The sequence below is a fragment of the Arachis hypogaea genome, chromosome 15 (assembly GCF_003086295.3).
Source record: "Arachis hypogaea cultivar Tifrunner chromosome 15, arahy.Tifrunner.gnm2.J5K5, whole genome shotgun sequence".
Lineage (NCBI taxonomy): Eukaryota > Viridiplantae > Streptophyta > Magnoliopsida > Fabales > Fabaceae > Arachis > Arachis hypogaea.
In genome coordinates this window covers 103,943,851-103,967,397 of record NC_092050.1, presented here as the reverse complement: position 1 = coordinate 103,967,397, position 23,547 = coordinate 103,943,851, and the positions used below count along the sequence as shown (strand labels likewise).

The 23,547-nt window shown below is 37.0% G+C and overlaps 1 long non-coding RNA gene across 1 annotated transcript; it reads left to right on the top strand.

Annotated features, from left to right (window-relative positions):
* Nucleotides 1–13,837: 13,837 nt before the first annotated feature.
* On the top strand, nt 13,838–16,044 carry LOC112750453 (uncharacterized). Its single transcript, XR_003175832.3, has 3 exons — nt 13,838–14,233; nt 14,322–14,405; nt 15,747–16,044. It is a non-coding gene; the product is annotated as an uncharacterized lncRNA (long non-coding RNA).
* Nucleotides 16,045–23,547: the final 7,503 nt, after the last annotated feature.

The window sequence follows — 23,547 nt, the reverse complement described above, 5'->3', positions numbered from 1 at the left end:
GTGGAACTAAGATTCAATCTTCATCATCATTGATAAGGATAACTAGGATAAGACTTCTAATTTCTCATACCTTGCCAAAAGTTTATTTTACAGTTATTTATTTATTTTATAATCTTTTACTTATTTTAATTGCAATTTAAATTACTTGTTCCTCATCTTCAAAACCCCGATTTACAATCTCCATAACCAATAATAAGAACATACTTCCCTGCAGTTCCTTGAGAAGACGACCCGAGGTTTAAATACTTCGGTTATCAATTTATTTAGGGATTTGTTACTTGTGACAATCAAAACATTTGTACAAAGGGATTTCTGTTGGTTTAGAAACTATATCTACAACGCGACTATTTTTATAAAATTCTTTACTAGCAAAAATCCTAACGTCAAAATGGCGCCGTTGCCGGGGAACTGCAATCGTGTGCCTTATTATTAGTTATTGTAAATATTTTTCTTTTACTTGTTTATTTGTCTTAATTTTCTTAACTTTTATTTCCATTAGCTACTATGAATTCTCACCCCTCTCGCTTTGATTTTGGTTCTAATATTGTTTAAAGGAGTAAAAGTTATAACAAGAACATGCATCAAGGTCAGAGCAATCAAAGATGGATGGAGCCAAGAGGATCTGATCAACCCTTTAGGCAACAACACCCTCTAAGATATCATGGACAAAAATCATTCTACAATGCATATCAAGCCAATAGGCATGGTGGACAACCTTGTAGTTACCAACAAGCCCTACCCTGTGCTTATAGGCCATCCTCTCAACATAACTTCGAACCACCACACTCACAAGCTTCTTTTCACCATTCGCCACAATATGATCCTCATTTACCCCGATTCCAATCCAATTACTCCCAAACACCACCACTTCCCCATGTACCACGTCCAAATCTATCACCCCAAGAATCAGAGGTTCGCCTCAAGGAAATAGTAGATCAACTCCAAACAACCCTTCATCAACTGGAGCAAGCAGTAAGTCAGTTATCTTCTAGATGTTCGAACATTCAAAGACCTCCCACAGCCCCATGTGGACAATCTAAAGAAGAGCGTAGCATGAAGGAGATACTAGAAACTCCAGTGGACAGAACAGGGCATGATTTCGTATTGGAACAAGTAGAGGAAGCTGTCATGGTACACGAAGAAGAGTTGGTTGAAGACTTAGGAGACGCTGAACTTCCATGGGAGTCCAGAGTTATGGAGAATTCTGTCAAAAACATTCCAATTGATGCTAAGGAGGATAGTGCACAACTCCCAAAGCAAGTCTTTTATGAAAAACTAGCCGGAATAATCCAAGAAGCAAGTTTCCTTGACGATGATAATCTCAAGTCAAGTTCTCCCAGTAGTGAACTTGCATCAGCAAGTGAATTCTCTGAGATCGAAGACTCTTCCCCAAGTGAATACGAAGATGATGCGGAGGTAGATTTCTCTCAACCTCCCGTTTATGACTTAAGTGACGAGGAAGACATAGAAAGCTTTGATCAGGACATGGATGCAATTGAAGAAGTTTGTGAGGAAGTGAAGAAAGTCACCACAGAGCACAAGGGAGTAGAACTTACAGAACCACTGGAAACACCTATCCCAAGGCCATTACCACCCAATACAAGCTTCAAGTGGGTACAATCCTTAACCTTTAACTTTATTTTCCCACTTGAATATGGTTTGCTTGAAATAGATGGCCAGCTTAGAGCTCTCTACGGCTTTAAGAGTAAGAAGGAAATGGCTCGTACTCAGAGCTGGTGCACAAGGTTCAATAAGGTTCCACGCTTCAACTCGAAGTGCACGGATTGGCATCATGATCAATCGAATGGATTTCGGAAAACGTTTGGTTATCTTGGTGAGAATCTAATTTCTAAATCGCCCGAATGGAAAAATATAGATCAAGATGGAGGCGGATTTAAAAGCAAAGTTTGGGATCCTGGAATCTATTCTGACATTCGTCACCCCGGGAGTCTGAGAATCTGTTTGAAACTGCTCAGAAGCTTTACATGCCTAGTTTGGGACCCCGGAGGCTATTGGCATTCCAAGAATTGGTGGAGATTTCTGGACGAATTTAAGCACAAGCTGCCATAACAAGAAGCTCATCCAATGTCCAACTTAAGGACTTTAACTAAAAGTGCTAGGTGGGAGATAACCCACCATGGTATGGTCGTTTCTTTTTCAGTTTTATTTCGTGTTATTTATTTTTGTTTTCCATTTCAATCGAACCTGAATATTATTCATTTGCATTGCATACTGCATAATTGCATACCTACATCAAGAAAAAAAAAAGTAGGCGTGCGACGCGACCGCATCACTCATGCGATTGCGTCAGTTGCGAAAAACAACCCCCACGTGTCCGCGTCATTCACGCGGCCGCGTGATCTGGAGATCGGCGTAAATCCCCAACGTCCAGAGAGTTAGGCTGGAATCGTGCGGCCATTGTGCGTTCCACACAAAACGACCCACGCGATCGCACCACCCACGCGATCGCGTCACTTGCACAACACCAATCCCATGCGACAGCGTGAGCGACGCAATCGCGTCGCATGGATTGCACAACACCCCAAAGGAGACAGAGAGTTGCCCTGAAACGACGCTGGAATTGTGCGTTTAGCACAATTTTCAGTGACACGGTCGCATGCCTCATGCGACCGCGTCATTCCCTCTTTTACCCATTCCATGCGATCGCGCCACCCACGCGATCGCGTCGACCCCCATTTCACCCCAGCCACGCGACCGCGTGCCCCACGCGATCGCGTGGATTCAAATTTACTAACCCCCCAGTCACGCGAACCCTACCCATTCGCGCCCCCCCAGCCCCTTCTCCTTCCTCTCCTCTCTGCAACCTTCCACCACTACCAACTCCCAGCCACAACCACCGACCACCGCCCCCCGTCGACCACCCAGAACCCACCGCCACGCCACCCCCTTCCTCCTCCCCCCTCTTTCTTCTTCTTCTTTCCTCTTCTTCCCTCCACCACCACTGCCCCCCTCCGCGACCGCCACACCCACCGCGCCGCTGTCACCGCCGCACCTCCAACCGCCACCTACGCCCCCTTCCCTTTCTTCCCCCAACCCACATTACCCCCCCCCAAACCCCCTGCCTCTGAACAGCCCTCACCGCCGCACAACCACCATCAACCACCGCATCAGCCGCCACCACCACCATCCCCCAGCCACCTCTCTGCCCCACCTTCTTTCATACGCCTTCCAGGTTCCGCCAAACACCACCTTTCTTTCTATTCCTAGTTAATTACATTTTTTCTGTTTATGTTCATCATTAGGCTAGTTAGATATGCATGTTGTAGTGGATTCTAGGTTGTTAGGTAGCCTAGGATGTGGTTAGTGGATTTAGGCCTGATTAATTGCGCTGTTCTTGCTACCTGTTTTATTAATTTCGCAATTCTGCTGTTACTGTTCGTATTGTTCATATGCTATAATTTCTTGTTCCATGCTGCTCTTTACGCTGCTTTTCCATGTTAATATTCTTTATATGTAATTGCAGCTATATTTCAATCCATATGAACTCTTTTTATTGCCATTTATTTTCCAGGAACATCCAATTTTAAGACGGAATGCTGTCCAAATTTCTGTAAACTATTTTGGCTTTCATTCATATTTTGGTTTTGGCACTTTGAACTCTGCTTTACTTAGCTTTTACCAAACCAATTCATGAATGCCAGGGCAAGCTTTCTTATTCTTTTCAATTTCCTGTTTTATAAATTGCAACTTGGATGATTCCATTCCACTTTTGTCATTCCCATATGAATCATCATTAACTTCCTTGCTTGATTACGAGTTATTTGCTGCTTATATTTGTGAATTTTCGTTACTTAGGGAATGATCATCATGCCACTTACTCTAATCCACTTTTTACTAACTCACTAATTTTAACTCCCTAAACTCTTTTTCATTCCTACCCAACCTAACTTTCAAAATTTACCTTCTTGGCTTTTCACTATTCTCTTTAACCTTCTAACAAAGGCATGATGATAATTCTTCCTAATTAACATGAATTCTATTACATTTTGGATTGTGGATTTCTCTTCTCAGTTTTCTAACTCCTATACAATCCTTACTGCACATTTACTTAACTCATTTTTCTACTACTCCTTTGCCATTATGTGCTTCTTTTGATTAATTGCATACTTGTTTTTTCGGTTTTTATTATATCCTGGTTTTTTATTTTTCAAGATGTCAGACACACAAAGAAAAGGAAAAGGAAAGGCAACAACTGGCAAACGGAAAAGAGGAGATCCTCCATGTCCATCCTAGACCTCATGCATGATGACTCCTGGCGGGAGAAACACTTTACCCCGCAGGAGAAGGCTGACCAGCTACTCCCTGCTACTGATCCCATTAAGTTTGCAAACCGATACTGTGAGCTGAAGTATCCGGTGTTTGCAACCTCCAAGAACCTGTACCTGGAGAGGACCCTGAAGATCCCAGAAGAACTCCAGCAATACACCTCTGATCAGATCAAACAAAGAGGCTGGTTCTTCCTGGAGAGAAACCTGACTGAGGTCAATGCATCTTGGGTAAGGAAATTTTACTGCAATTACTTCAAAACTTTCCTAGATACAGTAAACCTAAGAGGGAAGCAGATACTGGTCACTGAAGAGGCCATAAAGGATATTCTGAAGCTCCTGCCTAAATCCGATCAGCCAGATGGTTATCAAAAAGCTGAGGAAGACATGCGCTTCATGAAGTTTGATTGGGATCCAGTCAAGGCCAGAATAGCCCTTGACCCGACCGTTCCATGGATCATGGGTCAGAACACCACCATGCCTAAGGGAATCAAGCGGGCATACTTGAACGATGAGGCTCGACTATGGCATCAGATCTTGAGCAGCTTTATTATGCCGAGTACTCACGAGATTGAGCTACCTGCTGCTATGATCACCCTCCTATGGTGTGTGACGGAGGGTAAGGACCTGTACCTACCACGCTTCATTCGGTACTACATGGCCAGGGTCCACGTCCGAGTCACTCTCCCCTTTCCATATCTGATTACACAGCTTGGCCGTCGAGCTGACGTGCCTTAGGAGGATGCTGATGAGAAGCCACCTGCTACAGAATGCAAGAAAATTATCCCTCACAGCAGAAACTTTCTGGCTTTGGGCTACAGACCTCCATTCCTCACTCCTACTGATGAAACAGCCACACCATCTGCCGGCTCCTCTTCCTCTACAGCTACCCCTGCTACCACCACTGCACCTCCACCTGCCTCAGAGCCGGTTTATCACTTAGTGCACCGCCTGTTTCGGTAGCTAGACTAGATGGAGCACCGCAACTGGCGGCGATACGAGAGATCTGAGCGTCGCAGCAAGCAACACTATGAGCACCTGAAGCTGATGATCCGTTCTAGCAGCGACATCCCCTCCGAGCCTGACACCCCATCAGAGCCATCTGAGGAGGAGGCAGATGATCACGAGGCGGAGACCCATCCACACAGAGAGGCTGCGCAGGCAGGCACAGAGCAGGCTGCATCACATCAGGAGGCCCCGCATCAGATTTAGACTGCAGACCCCGAGGTTCCTATTCAGTCAGCACCTCCTCTACAGCAGGCTGATCCTCAGACCACCACCACAGAGACTCCGGCTACCCATCCTTCCAGTGATGACACCCCTTTACACCCTGCTTGAGTGAGCATCAGGGACGATGCTTCATTTTAAGTGTGGGGAGGTTGCCATCTCTGGCGAATTTTTTGGTGAACCACTACAGACTCTTTCATTTTATTTTATTATTTTTCTGTATTTTTCTCTTTATTTCTATTTTTATTTCTCAGCACTTATACATTGCTATTTTCATGTATTTTTACTATATTTCTGCATGTTGCACTTTAGTTCATGTTTTAGCCATTTAGTTTAGTTGCAATTCTAACTTAGTAGTTATAGAAATTGTGGATTGATTAGCATAGTTTACCCTTTTTAGCATAAGATAGCTTAGTTTAAATTGAAAATATAAAAAGGAAATAAACTAGAGAACTTTAACATAATAGAAACAATCCACACACCTTGTATATATAGCATTACATGTTAGTTAGTTAACAACATTTCATCAAGGAGAAACACTAGAACTTTAAAGCCACCTTAAGAATTACATTGAGAATAGTGAGAACTCTTAATTTTTACTTGCATGACATATATAACTTATATATGATTTTTGAGTTAGAGAATACACAGCCTGTGAATTTTGAGCTTAATTGCATGGTTACATTTAAACCATGATATTTTATTCCTGTGTGTTCTGCCCTTCTTATTTATTCTGGTATTCTTTACTTTGTTTTAATCTATATGTCCGATTGTAGAATATAGATACATACCAAGAAAGTGATTGAGGCCATTGTTTGATTCTAACTCACTATTCCCAAATTAGCCTACCTTTTACATCACCCTTGTTAGCCCCCTTGAGCCTTTAAAATCCCTCTTGTTTTATAACCACATTACTAGCCTTAAGCAGAAAAACAAAATAAAAATCTCAAGTTGAATCCTTGGTTAGCTTAAGATAGAAATTGTGTGTTGTGTAAGTAGGGAAACCTATTGGGAACATGGATGATAAAAACAAAGGGTAGAAAGTTAAAAAGAATAACATAATTCAAAATAAAAATTTTGGGAAGCATGCTCATGTAAAATCAAAATAATTGAATTACCATGTGCATTAAAAAAAAATTTCAGTATTTGAATAAAGGGGATACAAAAGAATTCCCCAAATGCAAAATAAAGCAAATACACATAGGACAAAATTAAAACTAATGCATGAGCATGTAACATGAAAAGTGGGAAAATTTGGGTGAATAGGTAAAGAAATTCTTGCTTTACGAAGTATGTATGTTAGGTGAGATCTTAGACTAATCAAGGATTCACTTATTAGCTCACTTAGCCTTATACATATACCCTTCCCTTTACCTTAGCCCCGTTACAACCTTAATTAAAGACCTCGTGATTTTTGTATGCCTATAATCTATAATTGTTGATTGGTTAGATGAAGAACAAGGTTATAGAAAGTAAGGATAAAAAGAAAAATAGAATGATTAACCCAATAAACACTGAGTGACTAGAGAATAAACACAAAATCCAATGAGGGTTCAATAGCTCATCAACATATATCTGTGCTTAAATTATTAATTGTCTTGCAAGTTTGTAAAATATTTTTCTTTTCCATCTCAATTGTAAAAGTGCTTTATCATTATCTAAGGTTTGGCTATGCATATATGATTCCTTGAGAATGTGAATTAATTCAACTACATGTGAGTTTTATATACAAGTGAATAAAAATTAGAATTACATGATTCATTTAGGTAGTTGTATTTAGAATAGATTGCATTGCATAAGATTCTACCATTTCAACCTTACCTTACTCTTTATCTTGGATTTAGCATGAGGACATGCTATTGTTTAAGTGTGGGGAGGTTGATAAACCCATATCTTATGATATATTTTGTGCCTAATTTAAGTGATTTACTCGATCCTTCACTCACTTATTCATGTTAATTGCATGGTTTTACTTTCCCTTCCTTATTATGTGATGTATGTGAAAAACATATTTCCTATACTTTAAAAATAATTATTTTAATTACCCTTTACTTCCATTCGATGCCGTGATTCATGTGTTGAGTAGTTTCAGATCTTCTAAGGCAGGAATGACTTAAAGGATGGAAAGGAAACATACAAAATTGGAAGGAAAGCACAAAACGGAGTTTTTGAAGAAACTGACAATGACACGAACGCATGGACGACGCGACCGCATGCCAGCGCGAAATGGTAGTGACGCGACCGCGTGATTGACGCGATCGCGCGCCTTGAGCGAAATGCATATGACACGGACGCATGATTGAAGCGATCGCGTGGCAAGGAAAACTCCAATTGACGCGACCGCGTGACCCACGCGGACGCGTGACAGAGGCCACGCACTAGAAATTACAGAAAACGCTCCCAGTGATTTCTGAAGCCCTTTTTGGCCCAAATCCAAGTCTAGAAGGCACAGATCAGAGGTTATAAAGTGTGGGAATGCATCCATTTAGACGGGAGTCTCCAATTAGTTACTTTTCATGAATTAGATGTAGTTTTGAGGGAGGTTCTCTCCTCTCTCTTTAGGATTAGGATTTAGATTTAGGATTTTATTTGCTTTCAGGATTATCTCTTTCTATCAGGTTCAACATTCCTTTTTATTTATCTTCTCAATTTAATTTATGAATTCTTCTATATTACAGATTACTCTTTTGAATTAATGTTATTTGAGGTATTTCAGTTTACAATTGTTTCTTTTATTTATATTACTGTTGCTTCCAATCTGAAGACATTTTTATTCCAGTAGATTTACTTTTCCCCTTTTGGTCTTGGTTAAGAAATCAGTAACTCGGGAGTTATCAAACTCAAACATGATCGATAATTGTTATCTTTGCTAATTGAATTGAACTTCAATAATCCCAATCTTTTCTTAGGAAATAAATAGGATTTGAAGATCAAACTAATTAGTCACTTGACCTTTCTTTGCTTTAAGTAAAGGCTAACTAAGTGGAACTAAGATTCAATCTTCATCATCATTGATAAGGATAACTAGGATAGGACTTCTAATTTCTCATACCTTGCCAAAAGTTTATTTTACAGTTATTTATTTATTTTATAATCTTTTACTTATTTTAATTGCAATTTAAATTACTTGTTCCTCATCTTCAAAACCCCGATTTACAATCTCCATAACCAATAATAAGAACATACTTCCCTGCAGTTCTTTGAGAAGACGACCCGAGGTTTAAATACTTCGGTTATCAATTTATTTAGGGGTTTGTTACTTGTGACAACCAAAACGTTTGTACGAAGGGATTTCTGTTGGTTTAGAAACTATATCTACAACACGACTATTTTTATAAAATTCTTTACTAGCAAAAATCCTAACGTCAGCAAGCTATGGTTATCTGGTAAATCTTAGTCAGGAGATTAATGATAAAAATGATTTTGTTTATGAAAAATAAATAACATGAAATGAATAATACTTGTGATTCAATAATGAGGAACAGGTTGAGGTTCCGGAGATGCTCTGTCGTCTGAATCTCTGTTTTCCTACTATTTTCTTCTCCAAACACGCAAGGCTTCCTTCCATGGCAAGTTGTATGTTGGTATATCACATTTGTCAATGGCTACCATCCGTCCTCTCGGATGAAAAATACCTTGTACGGTTTCTGTATGGCTAATCAACTGTTGAATCTCTCATCTCGGATGAAAAATACCAGGTACAGCTACTGCACGGCTAATCATCTGTCAGTTCTCACTTATGCCGGAATAGGATCTCTCTATCCTTTTGTACACTGTCACTGCGCCCAACATTTGTGAGTTTGAAGCTCGTCACAGTCATCCCGTTCCAGATCCTACTCGAAATACCACAGACAAGGTTTAGACTTTCCGGATCTCAGGAATGTTGCCAATTGGTTCTAGCCTCTACCACGAAGGTTCTAATCTCACGGACTCGGTCCGTGGATTAGAGACCCAAGAGATACGCACTCAAGCTATCGCCCAATGACTACGTTGAGCTCAGATAGAATGGGAGTGGTTGTCAAGCACGCATTCATAAAGTTGAGAATGATAATGAGTATTACGGATCATCACATTCTTCATATTGAAGTGCGAGTGAGTATCTTAGAACAGAAGCAAGCGTAATTGAATAGAAAACAATAGTAATTGCATTAATCCATTGAAACACAGCAGAGCTCCTCACCCCTACCTATGGGGTTTAGAGACTCATGCTGTAGAAGATACAATATGAGATGTAAAATGTCATGAGTTGCTAAATGAATCTCTAAAAATAGTTTTTATGCTAAACTAGTAACTTAGGTTTACAGAAAATGAGTAATTAAGTGTAGATAGTGCAGAATTCTACTTCTGAGGCCCACTTGGTGAGTGTTTGGGCTGAGCTTTCAAGATTCCACGTGCATATGCCTCAAATTGGAGTTAAACGCCACCCTGGGTGCAAAAATGGGCGTTTAACACCAAGAAATGTGCCAGTTCTGGCGTTTTACGCCAAAAAAAGGTCTCTAGCTGGCGTTTAACGCCAGTTTGGGCCATCAAATATCGGGTAAAGTATGGAGTATTATATATTGCTAGAAAGTCCAAGATGTCTACTTTCCAACGCAATTGAAAGCGCGCCAATTAGGTATCTATAGCTCCAGAAAATTCACTTCGAGTGCAGGAGGGTCAGAATCCAACAGCTCTACAGTCCTTTCTCAGCCTCTGAATCAGATTTTTGCTCAGGTCCCTCAATTTCAGCTAGAAAATACCTGAAATTATAGAAAAACCCAAAAACTCATAGTAAAGTCCAGAAATATGATTTTTGCATAAAAACTAATAAAAATATAATAAAAAGTAACTAAAACACACTAAAAACTATGTAAAAATAATGCTAAAAAGGGTATAAATTATCCGCTCATCAGTCACGCTTCCGGCTGCACCACTCTGATAGCAAGAAGTATTACGATGACTTCATATACTTAATAATAAAATAGGAGCCTTTGAATCACAATCGCATCGCTATTTTCTTTTTAATAAAAACGGAATTACTTTTTAACTGAAGATAAACAAGTTTATACACATATACAAAACTTCTTACTCAAGCAACTTATAAGTATTATATACATACATGTTATTACAGTCATGACTCCTATCCCTCTTACAAAAATATAATAATAAAGGCAAGGGAAAGTCTATAACATGTATACAAACAAAAACAACATAATTAGGAACTTAACAAAAACTTTGCAAGCTTTCTCGTCTGTCCTGAAAAGATAAAACTGTAGGGGGTGAGAACTTAACCACACAGTCTCACCTCTGAATTTCAGAATTGTCATAAGAAGATATTTAAAGAGAAATCTATTTTTTAGCTCAGTGATTATTAATGTCTTATGAATCTTTTTTTAAAAAAAATGGACGGTTTAATCACTCAAAAATTCAATGACTTTTTAAAAGAAATTAGTTAAGTATCCAGAAATCCAAAACTCACTTTTCTCATAAAAGAATCTTAAAAATTTCCTAACTGTATGAATGATCAACCTGTTCCAAACATAGGTTCATTAAGTCTATGTTGAACTAGTTTGATATTTCATACTTTACTAAACTTCAGTCAGAAACCAATCATGCAATCAATCAATACTATCATCAATTCAGCACCAAAACTCAATCTCAAAAGTACCACATCAAAACAAACACATGTAAAACAGACAAGAAAAACACAGGTATAGGTAGCAGTTACAGCAAGTAGCTCAGATAGCAATTAGAGACAATTAAGCAGTTAGGCAAACCAAAACAAATGCAAACCCAAACAAAGCACGCAAATGCATATTATGCATGTCTGCCCTATGGCTAATGAGCTCATCTGTTGGTTATACAGCCAACCCGACATGTCCTGGTAGCTAACCATTGGACAGAACACCAAACACGGAGCAAGTGAGACATCGCCGTAACCCTTGCATCTTACCCGCGTACCCAGAGTAGGGGACAACCTCACCACTGCCTCTTACTCAGGCGGTGTTACAGTTCTCGACTCGGAATAACCGGCGACAGAACTCAGCCCTTGCATCTTACCCGAAGCCTAGAACTCTTATCCGGAGCAAGTGGATAACACCACTGCATCTTACCCGGTCACATATATCTCAATCAGAATTCAATTTCATTTTCAATCCATTCTCAATATCATTCAATTCAATTTCACAATTCAAACTCAGTTTTCATCATTCTTATTCCTCATCTCTTTCCCGAAGCAAGTGGACAATGCCACTGCCTCTTACCCGGGGTAATATGTCTCATTCATTCACAAATCATCATTTTCGTACTTCCTTAACCACAATTCATTCTTTTCTAAATAAAGCAAAACTCAAAACATAATCCTTTTCTAAATAACGCAATATCAAATTATAAAATCCTTTAAAACTCCAAAGCGTTCTAACAAGAACTTCAAACAAAAGCTCCAATTTTATAAAAATTAGGCAGCATCTCCTCTAAAACTTGGATTATGCCACCCTTCTCGGGTCCCATCCAAACATTCTTCAAGCTCTATTAAATCATTTCCAAAATCAACTCAATTCCAATATCTCAATTCATTTTCAATTCTCAAAAATCATACTCGATAAATCAACAATCCAAATACAATGTCTCAAATCCGTTTTAATAAATCAAACTCATTTCCAATATCAAAATATTTCCAAATCTCAAGAAAATCAATTCGGCCACCGACAATTTAACAAAAATCAATCAATAACTCAAAGTATTCAAACTTATCAAATAATCAATAATTCCACCACACAAACAATTACATTCGTCCAAAGCAACTTAAACTAATCCATAAGACTTACGAAATCACAAAAATATATATTTCACATAAATATCAATTTATAACAATCCTTGGAAATAAAATGAGTTAAAGAAAAGTGCCCCTACCTCAACTCGTCGAAACTCGAAAGCTATACAGCGCGTCAAAACCCCTTGTTCTCGGCCTATAACCTCAGTAGCTGCAACCTAAATCCAACCCACTTCCGCAGCAACCACAATATCTCACAACATATAATAATTGAAACTCAATCTTATAGCAATTAACGCCGCAAAACCTTAGCGTAAGATAACAGAATAGTGACTAAAGGGATTTTCGAAACAGAAACGCTTATCGCAACTAAGGAGAATCGTCTGAACTAAATAGTGGCAGCTCCGGTGGTGGTTCCAGCAACACCCACACCATACCCGGTGACCAGACGGCGGACCTGATGGCGACAGAAGCTCGGTTAGGTGGTTGGCCCTCAGCAGCGGTGGCAACAACGGCGATTCTAGTTCTTCCTCCTTGCGTTCTCTCCCATGAGCTCTTCTCTCTCCTCAGATCTCGCTTGCTCTCTTTCTCCTCTGACTCTCTCTTCTTCCAGCGGCCTCCACGGCCACGGCAAAACAAAGGCGGCAACAACAAAGCTCCAGCGGCGATGGAGGTAAGGCAGTGACGCAGGCAACAATGCCTTCCACCTCCGCGCGATCTGCTTCACCTTCGACAACTCTCTCCCGCGCGGGTTCCTTGTCCACGGAGGCTCGGCAAAACGTGGAGGAACGAAAGCGATGCGGATTCGGGCTCCAGGACAGGACGGCACCACGAAACAGCTCGACGAAATGTCGCGATGCGAGATAGACTGCGGTAGGCGCGATGGCTCGGTCTCCCTCTTCTTCCTCTCCTCTTCTCCCCTGCAGCGCAACTCACTTCTCCCTCAGTCCTCTCTTCCTATCCTTTCCCTGATTTCCTTTTCCCCTTTTCTTTTCTCTCTTAATTGCTGCTATGTGTGGGTGTGTTTGTGTATATTGAGTGAGGGGTTGTGGCAGTGGGTGAGTGGCAGTAAAGCGGTGGAGGTTAGGATTTGTGGGTTTTAATTTAGGAATTAGGGTTTAATTTGGGGTAAAAGTAAAATTAGAAATTTTGGGTAAATTGGGGTTTGGTAAATTTTAATAAAATTAGAGTATATTATATAAATTTAAAATTTAATTTAATCCCTTAAAATTATTTAAAAAAAACATTATTTATTTATCAATTTGATAATTGATTTTTAATTAAGTATTCTAATTTAAAATATAAAATAATATAATTAATTTTATTTGTTTATAAAAATTAGAGTATTAAATTCCGAAACTCAATTATTTAAACCAAATCATATAAAATTTTTATTATTTTACATTTGCTAAACTTGATAATTTAAATATAGAAAATAATTTAATAATTTTAAAATCAGATAAAATCTTAAATTATTTTAAACTCAATTAATCAAAATTTGTTTAATTATCTCTAATAAAATAATTTTTGAGATTAAAGTATTTAATGAATAAATAAATTAAAATTAACTCTTAATAAGATTTTTCTAAAATTTCTAATTCTTACACGATCGTCACTGATACCCAGGCCAAACGAAAGGGTTAGAGCCTGTGGGATACCGACAGCAACAGAGAAGGGAAGAAATCAAATGGACCAGCAACCATCCAGATTCAGCGAGCCAAGTAACCAGAACTTAGAACTCTTCCAAAGATAAATAAAGCATCAATAACCTAATCGTTTGAAAGACAACCCTCCATGGTTGCACAGAGGAGGCAGATCATCGACACCTATGTAAATTCAATGGCTGCAGCTAATAAGGAGTGTGATGTTGGGGAAGAAGAGGAGCGCAATGTGATCGGTTGCAGTGACGCAGACCACGAAGGCAGCAGCAACAGAAGCCATATATAAAGGAGATGAGTTGTATCCCCATGTAATTACGGTGAATCATTTTGGTTGTTGTATTATTCTAAACATGTTTTGGTTTGTTACCAACTACTCTTACTTTTTATTCACTGCAGGTTTTCAACTCATGGATGCATTTATGTGCTGTACCTGTATTTCCTGAGAGCATTCTGAGATATGGTCTATGACCATCTTGCTTGGTAACTATGTTATTCCAAAACCAAAGATCAGTGCTCTAATTTTCCAGCTTCATGTCTCCCTTTTCCTTCTCTTCTTGCCCTTTCTTTAAAGTTTTTTCAAAAACTCATATGCCCTTCTTTGTTCATCTTTCTTTGCTTTTAACATTTTATTTGACTTTCTACTAGGTTGTTATTTCTTTTGTCTCTCCTTTTCATCATTATTTTTTTTGTTGATTTTAATTGGTTATTTTCTGTTTTGGTTCTTTTTTCTCTTTCATAGTTGTTTTGGTAAGAAACATTCAATCACAGGAAGGTTAAAAAATATTGAAACTTGTGTGTGGGTTGAATATGGAAAGAAACATAAAATCTTTTTTGATAGAATAGTCAATTGGGGGGTTAATTATGAACGAATGCTTATTTTTCATTGATAAAAATGAACACTTGATTTTCCCATGTTCTAATAGTTTTTTTTATCATGATTAGGGAAATTATTATATGTTCCTCTTTCTTCTTTGGCTTAGAATGAGCATTCAAATCACACAGTTCAAATGAAAAAAGATAAATCAGAATATATTAATAGAAAGGGGAGTCTTTGATTTGAATTTGTATATTGTGGTATTTTCTACTTGTTATTCTGTTGATACTTTAAAGTAGTCCACCATGTGTTTGATATAAGCTCCCAATAATACTGCTCTCTTGTTTTCTTGTCTACAATTACTATTCTAGGAAGATATATTGATTTAGAAATAATTTATCGTTATTTTCTGCTTTAATTATCAATAATGTAGTTTTTCTTTTATGACTTTTTTGCTCATTTAATTCAATCTTATGACTTGGTTGTTGTTTAATGCAAGCTATGTATTTAAGGTGGTTAGAAATTTCCATTTCATTAAGGATATAACACATTGCTATTTGGATGGTTATAAAGGTTACAAAGGTTTTTTTTTCTTGTCTACAAATATCAATGAGTGCAGCACTATTTAGGATTGTTTTGCTTTGCTAGATATATGATTGTGCTATTGATTGTATAATGTTAACTCTGAGTTGTGAAGCATATTAATCTTTGAACTCTAATATGATTCTATCTATATTAAGCTTGAATTAAATTTTTATAGAAACAATGAGATTTTATCTTGACCATTTTAATGAGACCCACATGACATAGTAAGAAATTTTTTGCCATTAAAAAATTAGATTATCTTTTTTTTTAATTACCTTAGTTATTTCATTGTGTGAAAAAAACTATAAATGCTCATGTGCAATAAGAAGTTTCAATCAAGGACAGCAGGTTAATTAGTCAAGAAGAGTGGCTAATGTACTCCTCTAAGTTGTGTCTCACTCTTATTTCTCTTTCTTTCACAGCCAAGAGTAACTGCCTTCAATGATGACCTCTTATCTCATTATTTCATCTATCACAGAGAGGAACTTGAGGTCATTTTAGTGCTTCTATTTTCCCTGCTTCTGCTCACTTCTTTTTGTTTCTTTGAATTTTTAATTCATTTTTTTGCTTTTAAGTTTAAAATTATTTTTATATGGTATTTGATCTTGGGGATAGAATTATAATCTCTATTTGTGACTTGATTTTTTATTTCTTTTTTGCTTTTGTGACATTGAGAAAAGAGAAATTGACATAAATAACAAAGCATTTTTTGTTTTAGCATTTTTGTAGTCACTGATGAGGAAGTATTTTGGATGTTTTAATGTATGTATCTATAACTGACAGTATGCAGATGATTTTGATATGAATGGTAGTTTCTTCATGTTTGTGTGGTTAGGTATACACGAAAATTTATAAAGTCTCTTTGTAGGGTATAAGTTTTAACTATTTGTTAATAGTTTAGGCAGAGTGATGATTTTAGATTCTATTTTATAAGTGGCATGTATCATTTTCCACATTCTTATGAAGTTTCTCATGTATAATATTATAAATGTGTTATTAGAATGTCATAGAATATGGTGATGTGTTATTTGATTAATGTGTAAGTGATTTGTTGACCTACTCTATTTGATTAGTCTACATTTTATTTAAAATATTGTTGTGTCATGTAGATGATGAAGTTACTCTTAGTATCTTAGGTAAGATGTACGGGTTTCTATAGTTATGAACAAGAAGTATATATATATATATATATATATATATATATATATATATATATATATATATTAGTGTGATATTGGGTTTTGTGTCATGAGATATAACGATGTGATACAAGTAGGTAGTTAAGTTTTATATGGATTGAGGTTGGGAGTTACGTGATCTAATTAGATATAGGGATAATTTGTTATACTATTGTGGATTATGTATGATGTTGGTTTTGATTGGATAGATTTTTCTGTGTCATGTGTTTCCATGCTATGTTATGTGTTTTAGTATAAGTGTATTTTTTTTCTCTTCATTCTTGATCGGATTTGAATTCAAAAAGTTCACCCTTTGGTTTTCTCTATAAAAGGACGCTTTATGTTGCACCTCCAATGCATTGAGCTGGTGATCTTTTATTCTTTACATTAATCTAATTTCTTTGCTATAGTGACTTGTTGTATCCGTTTTGTTTTCTTGTTTTTGGGTTTTAATGCCTCCTCCTTTTGATATGATCTCTAAGGTTCATCCTCCTAGGAAAGCATGGAGACTTAAAGTTAGGGTATTAAGAGTGTAGGTTGTACCTTCCTTTAAAAATCATGAGGTGGCTAATTCAATGGATATGGTCTTAGTCGATGAAAATGTAATTTTTTTGTTATATGGCAATATTTTTTGTTTAGATCTTTTAGTTATTTCTTATAGTGATTTATTTTTTTTATCTTCACCTTATTTTAAAGGAAGTCATGTTTTAGTTTGAAAAAAATACTGATGTTTGATATTGGGATGGTTTTTGTTCTATACACTTTTTTGTTTTAAATTGATATTGTCAACAATTTCATAATGTTTCTGGTGCTCTATAATTTTCAACGTTGCAAGATACATGCTAGTGTTAAGAAGCAATTGATTAATATGTTTAGAGATGTCATTGTTTAAGGAGAAGTCTATAGAATGGCTTATTTTAGTGTTGTTCCAAATTAAACCAAGGTGGTTATAGAGCAAGAGAGCATGAGTTTATGTTGGCTTTCTAGCATCATACTGCTGTTATTGGGGTTAATGATGATATCATCCTTAAGACTTGTTTCAGTGTTTATCCTTTTTCTGAACTTTTGAAGATGACTGACGATCATCCCTATTTAGTTGGTATGTTCTGTTGTATTAGTTTTTTTTCCAAATTTTTATGTACAATGAGCTATATTTGCTTTAAGTGTTTGATACATTTTTATAGATATCAATGGGCTGCTAACATCTGCTAACATCTGTTTGATACATGTTGTTTGGTTTGTCAATTGATCTGTTAGAAGATTTAATTCTCTTTCATCTTTCTAATTTCATAGTATGTTGACCCTTAAGAATGATATCACTTCCGAACCACAATGATAAGAAGGGAGAATTGATTTATCATTCTTACAGAATTAGTGCGAGTTTATGGTTTGGTTCTTTAAACCATTTTCTTCAATTGAAATATTTGTTATCTAATGCAATGTTATCTTATCTTTCATGAATTCTAAGAGAATATTTGTTATACAAGTTAATAGATGACTAGTGCGCAAAAATTAGAACTCCGCACAACTTAACTGGCAAGTACACCGAGTCATCCAAGTAATACTTCAGGTGAGTGAGGGTCGATCCAACGAAGATTGTTGGATTGAGCAAGCAATGGTTATCCTGCAGATCTTAGTCAGGCGAATAGAAGGTTGATTGGTTGTTGTTGAATGCGCATAAAATAAATAAGAAAGCAGTAAAGAAATAGTGAAGAAACAATAATGAGGAATCAGTTAAGGCTTCGGAGATGCCTTATCTCTCCGAATTAACCTTTCTTACTGTCTATTCCAATTACGAATGATTCATTCCATGGCAAGTCGTAAGTGATTAACACTGCACTAATGGTCATTAATCTCCTCTGATCCAGATCAACTACCACACTAATAGTCATTCAATCTGAACGAAGGTGAAGCTCTAGCAATTCAATCTCTGATGATCCTACTCAAAATGCCACAGATAAGGTCAGATCTTCCGGATTGGAGAATGAAGCTTTATGATTCTAGCTTATACCACAGTGGCCCTAATTGCCCTAGACTTTGGCTGAACAGATGTTCCCATGTCCCCAACAAGATTGTAGATTAGCCATCTAAGAGATGAAATCTCAAGCTTATAGTTCACTGCTATCCCTCTGAAAACTCGCAAGAACTCATGTAGAACAAGGGGTCATACGCTAGTTCCACCCCAGATTCATAAGAATTAAAGAATGAAAATACATCTTAGAATAGAATAAAACATAGATTGAAATAGAAATAGTAATATTATTAATCCCTGAGAATCAGCAGAGCTCCTAACCTTAACCTAGGAGGTTTAATGACTCATGATTTACAGAAGAGAAATATGAAAAGTGTAAAGGGTCAAGAGTTCCTAACAAGGGTGAACTCTTGTCTATATATACTAATCTAATGACTAAGGATTACTGATGAGCGGATATTTTATACGCTTTTTGGGGGTATTTTCATATAGTTTTTAGTATAATCTAGCTACTTTTTAGTATATTTTTATTAGTTTTTATGCAAAAATCACATTTCTAGACTTTACTATGAGTTTGTGTGTTTTTCTGTGATTTCAGGTATTTTCTGGCTGAAATTGAGGGACCTAAGCAAAAATCTGATTCAAGGCTGAAAAAGGACTGCAGATGTTGTTGGATTCTGACCTTCCTGCACTCGAAATGGATTTTCTGGAGCTACAAAAGTCCAATTGGCGCGCTTTCAATTGCGTTGGAAAGTAGACATCCTGGGCTTTCTAGAAATATATAATAGTCCATACTTTGCCCGAGTTGAGATCACGCAAACTGGCATTTAACGCCAAGTCTCTACCCTATTCTGGCGTTAAACGCCAGAACTGGCATAAAAGTTGGAGTTAAACACCCAAACTGGCACAAAAGCTGGAGTTAAATGTCAAGAGCAACCTATGCACGTCAAAGTTTCAAAGCTCAGCCTAAACACACACGAAGTAGGCCCCGAAAGTGGATTTCTGCACTATCTATCTTAGTTTACTCATTTTCTGTAAACCTAGGTCACTAGTTTAGTATAAAAACTACTTTTAGAGACTTACTATGTACCTCATGACATTTTTTACATCAGAACTTGTATTTTCTACGGCATGAGTCTCTAAACCCCATGGTTGGGGGTGAGGAGCTCTGCTGTGTCTCGATGGATTAATGCAATTACTACTGTTTCTCATTCAATCACGCTTGTTTCTATTCTAAGATATTCATTCGCACTTTAACATGATGAATGTGATGATTTGTGACACTCATTACCATTCTCAACCTATGAACGCGTGCCTGACAACCACTTCCGTTCTACCTTAGATTGAATGTATATCTCTTGGATACCTGGTTCACGAGTTTGACTGCCTCTCCTGACAACAGAACATTCAAATCCGTGAGATCAGAGTCTTCGTGGTATAAGCTAGAATCAATTGGCAGCATTCCTGAGATCCGGAAAGTCTAAACCTTGTCTGTGGTATTCCGAGTAGGATCCAGGAAGGGATGACTGTAACGAGCTTTAAACTCATGAACGCTGGGCGCAGTGACAGTGTGCAAAAGGATCAATGGATCCTATTCCAACATTAGTGAGAACCGACAGATGATTAGCCATGTACATGGACCCTTTTCACTAAAAGGACGGCTGGTAGCCATTGACAACGGTGATCCACCAACATACAGCTTGCCATGGAAGGAGACCTGCGTGCGTGAAAAAGAAGACAGTAGGAAAGCAGAGATTCAGAAGACAGAGCATCTCCAAAACCTCAACCTGTTCTCCATCACTGCATAACAAGTATCATTTAATCCATGCTCTTTTACTTATTCCAATCAAAACTGAGAATTATTGTTGCTATCCTAACTAAGAGTTACAAGATAATTATAGCTTGCTTCAAGCTGACAATCTTCGTGGGATCGACCCTTACTCACGTAAGGTATTACTTGGACGACCCAGTGCAGTTGCTGGTTAGTTGTGCAGAATTGCAAAAGTGTGATTGTGATTTCGTGCACCAATTACAAAAATAAGATAAATTGGACTCCTGGTGCGAAAATCCACTTCCTAGGCCCACTTGGTGAGTGTTTGGGCTGAGCTTGGGGTGAATTCACGTGCTTGGACTCCTCTTGGGGCGTTGAACGCTGGATTTGGTCCATTTTGGGCATTCAACACCGAGCTTGCTCCTTTCGAGACGTTGAACGCTGGGCAGGGGATGATTTGGGCGTTCAATGCCCGGTTTAAGCCATCATTTCCAAAGTAAAGTATGAACTATGATATATTACTGGAAAGCCCTGGAAGTTAGATTTCCAACACCGTTGAGAGCACGTCATTTGGATCTCTGTAGCTCAATATATGCTCGTTGGAATGCACAGAGGTCAGGATCTAACAGCATCTGCTAGCCTTTCTTTGCCTTTGAATCTGACTTTGCCAAAACTTGCAGTTTTCACCCAGAAATTACCTGAAATTAAAAGAAAAACACCAAAACTCATAGTAGCATCCAAAAAGTGAATTTTTCACTATACTTAATTAAATCTACTAAACATACTAAGAAAATATTGCCAAAAAGCGTATAAAATATCTGCTCATCAATGACATAAGGTGTGATTTACTTAACCTTAGCATAGATCACCGATATATTCAACTGGTGTATGGATTTTATGATGAATGCCTTCGAAAATATGGTTCAGCCAATGTTTGGAAATATTGTTCTAATATATTCAACTACTGAAGGTTTGTTAATATCTGATTCATCACAAGTTTTTATTCATACAAATGACTTTTTATGGTCGATAGAAAGAAAAATAGAGATACCATATAAACATTACTTGATCCATGTGTCCATATGGGTTCCTTATCTAAAAATGTTGAAAGCTAAATTACTATAGAATTCCTGAAATAGTCTTTCATTGGATTTTTGCTTTTGTTATTCTTTAGTTAACATTTCAACTATAAAATTCATACTCAAATAATATATTATGTTAAAATTTTTAACATGCTGAAAGTAAATATATTTGTTTCTGATTTAAGAGCCAAAAAGGGGTTCGGATAGAATTGAGTTGGTTCAAAACTTAAAGGATGCTTTATTTAGTTTATCTTTAAATGTAGTATAAAAAGGAAAGGGTATGATTTTGAGAAAGTGTTTAGGTTGATTATTTCAAGAAATTTATGCTGATTAGTATGATGTAACACCCTACCACATAGAGCTTTATGCTTAAGTCGTAAAATAGAGGGGTGTGGCATTACGATCTCTAAAATAAAATATACATACATAATATAATGAAAAGAATATAATATTAAAAGAGCCTTGAAGGTTGGTTAAGCAAAAATGTAAAAATTAAAAGCACAACGCTCAAGTTAACGATTACTTTCGTATGAAGAAAAGGTAAAGATATATATATATATATATATGAGATAAGAAAAGAGTGTCAAGGATACAAATATTTAAACTCCAGGCTCAACCTGCGAAGCTAAGATTGGCCGGAGGATATTTACATAAGTATATATAAGTCCCAATGCAAAGAGCAAATCATCCTATTGCTAAGATAGTTTGTGCTCCACTACCAATTCAACTGCCTCGATCACAAGGATGTATCTCAGCAGAGACTACAACTGCTATAAGTAAGGGAACTACCTCCAGGATGTTCCAGTTTATACCAAGCATGCAAACTAAATGTGTTACACAAACCTACATGTGTTATTCTCTTCATTACAAAGCTATGTTGCTCACCTTTTCTCCATTCCCTCTTCCTATAAATCCTCTAATAAGTAACTAAATGTGTTACATAAACACAAACAAGAGAGCAACAAAGAGAGAACAGTCTGAGAGTTAGAGAGAGCTAGAGAGTTTGAAAGAGCACCAAATACCTTCATCATTTATCAAGTTCCTCCTCTTCTTTCTCATCTTAAATCCTTCAATCTTATATGAGTGAGCTTCAAACTCAGGAAAATAGTAAGAAAAGGGGAGGAGTTTGAGAGAAGTGATAGAAGGAATGGAAGGAGAGTAAGCCAAAAGTGAGTTAGGAGGAGGAGAATGAGTTCTTCTAACTTCCATCAAGCTTTCTTCAACTACAAATCTGATCTTACATCCACCATCTTCCTAGGAGTTCAATAAGCTTGGTCTTCTTCATCATCTTTAGAGCTTCTCAAAAACTAACAATTAGGTGAGGAATAATATCACCACTCTTCTTCTCTTTTTCGGCCATGAGAGCTTCTTTGAATGCCTCACTTGTTTTTGTTTTATGCTAGCTAATGTCACTACTAACATATCCTCGAAGTTCATCGAGCTAAACAAGATCCAAGCTTGAAGAGGAGTCTTGGCCGAGAGAGGAAGAGAGAGCTAAGAACAGGATTTTATAGAAAATTGATAAGATCAGAAGAGGTAAGGATTAAGATCTTTAAAAATTAATGCTCATGCTTGAATAATGATTGGTTTTGTGGTTTCTATTTCTTAGGATATATAAAAGTTGATGATGCCGAATATGAATTATATGTGTGCTGGAATGTTTCATGATTATGTTATGATAATTTGATGATGATGATTCTATTTTGATTATGATAATGATTCAAGTTATTGATGATGATCATAACCGAAATTGATGATATGTTGTAATACATTCTTGGGGCTAAGAATTATGTTATCTATGATGAGATATAAAGTGAATGATGATATAAATGTTTATAAAGTCATAAGAAAGATTAAGAATCAAAGTATGAGAGATTAAAAGAATTGCAAGAAGAATGATAAAAAAAAGATTCTGTATAAGTTATAGAAAAACCAGTAATTTAGCATATTTACTGCTCTCAATATAAAAGTCCAAATTACATGAAACTAAATTTAAATGAAACTTTAGGGAGTCTAGTTTGATCTCTCAAAATTTCAGATTTTTTGGAGTTATGGATTGTAAGGTATGAGTTTTTGAAAATGAACACTTTTCTACAAAAAAAAAAATTAGCTTTCTTTTTTTAAAACAGTAACTTCCCACACTCATAACTCCTAGATCTCAATGAACATTTAGGTGAAACCAGTGGAAAACAAAATATATAGATGTCTAGTATAATCTAT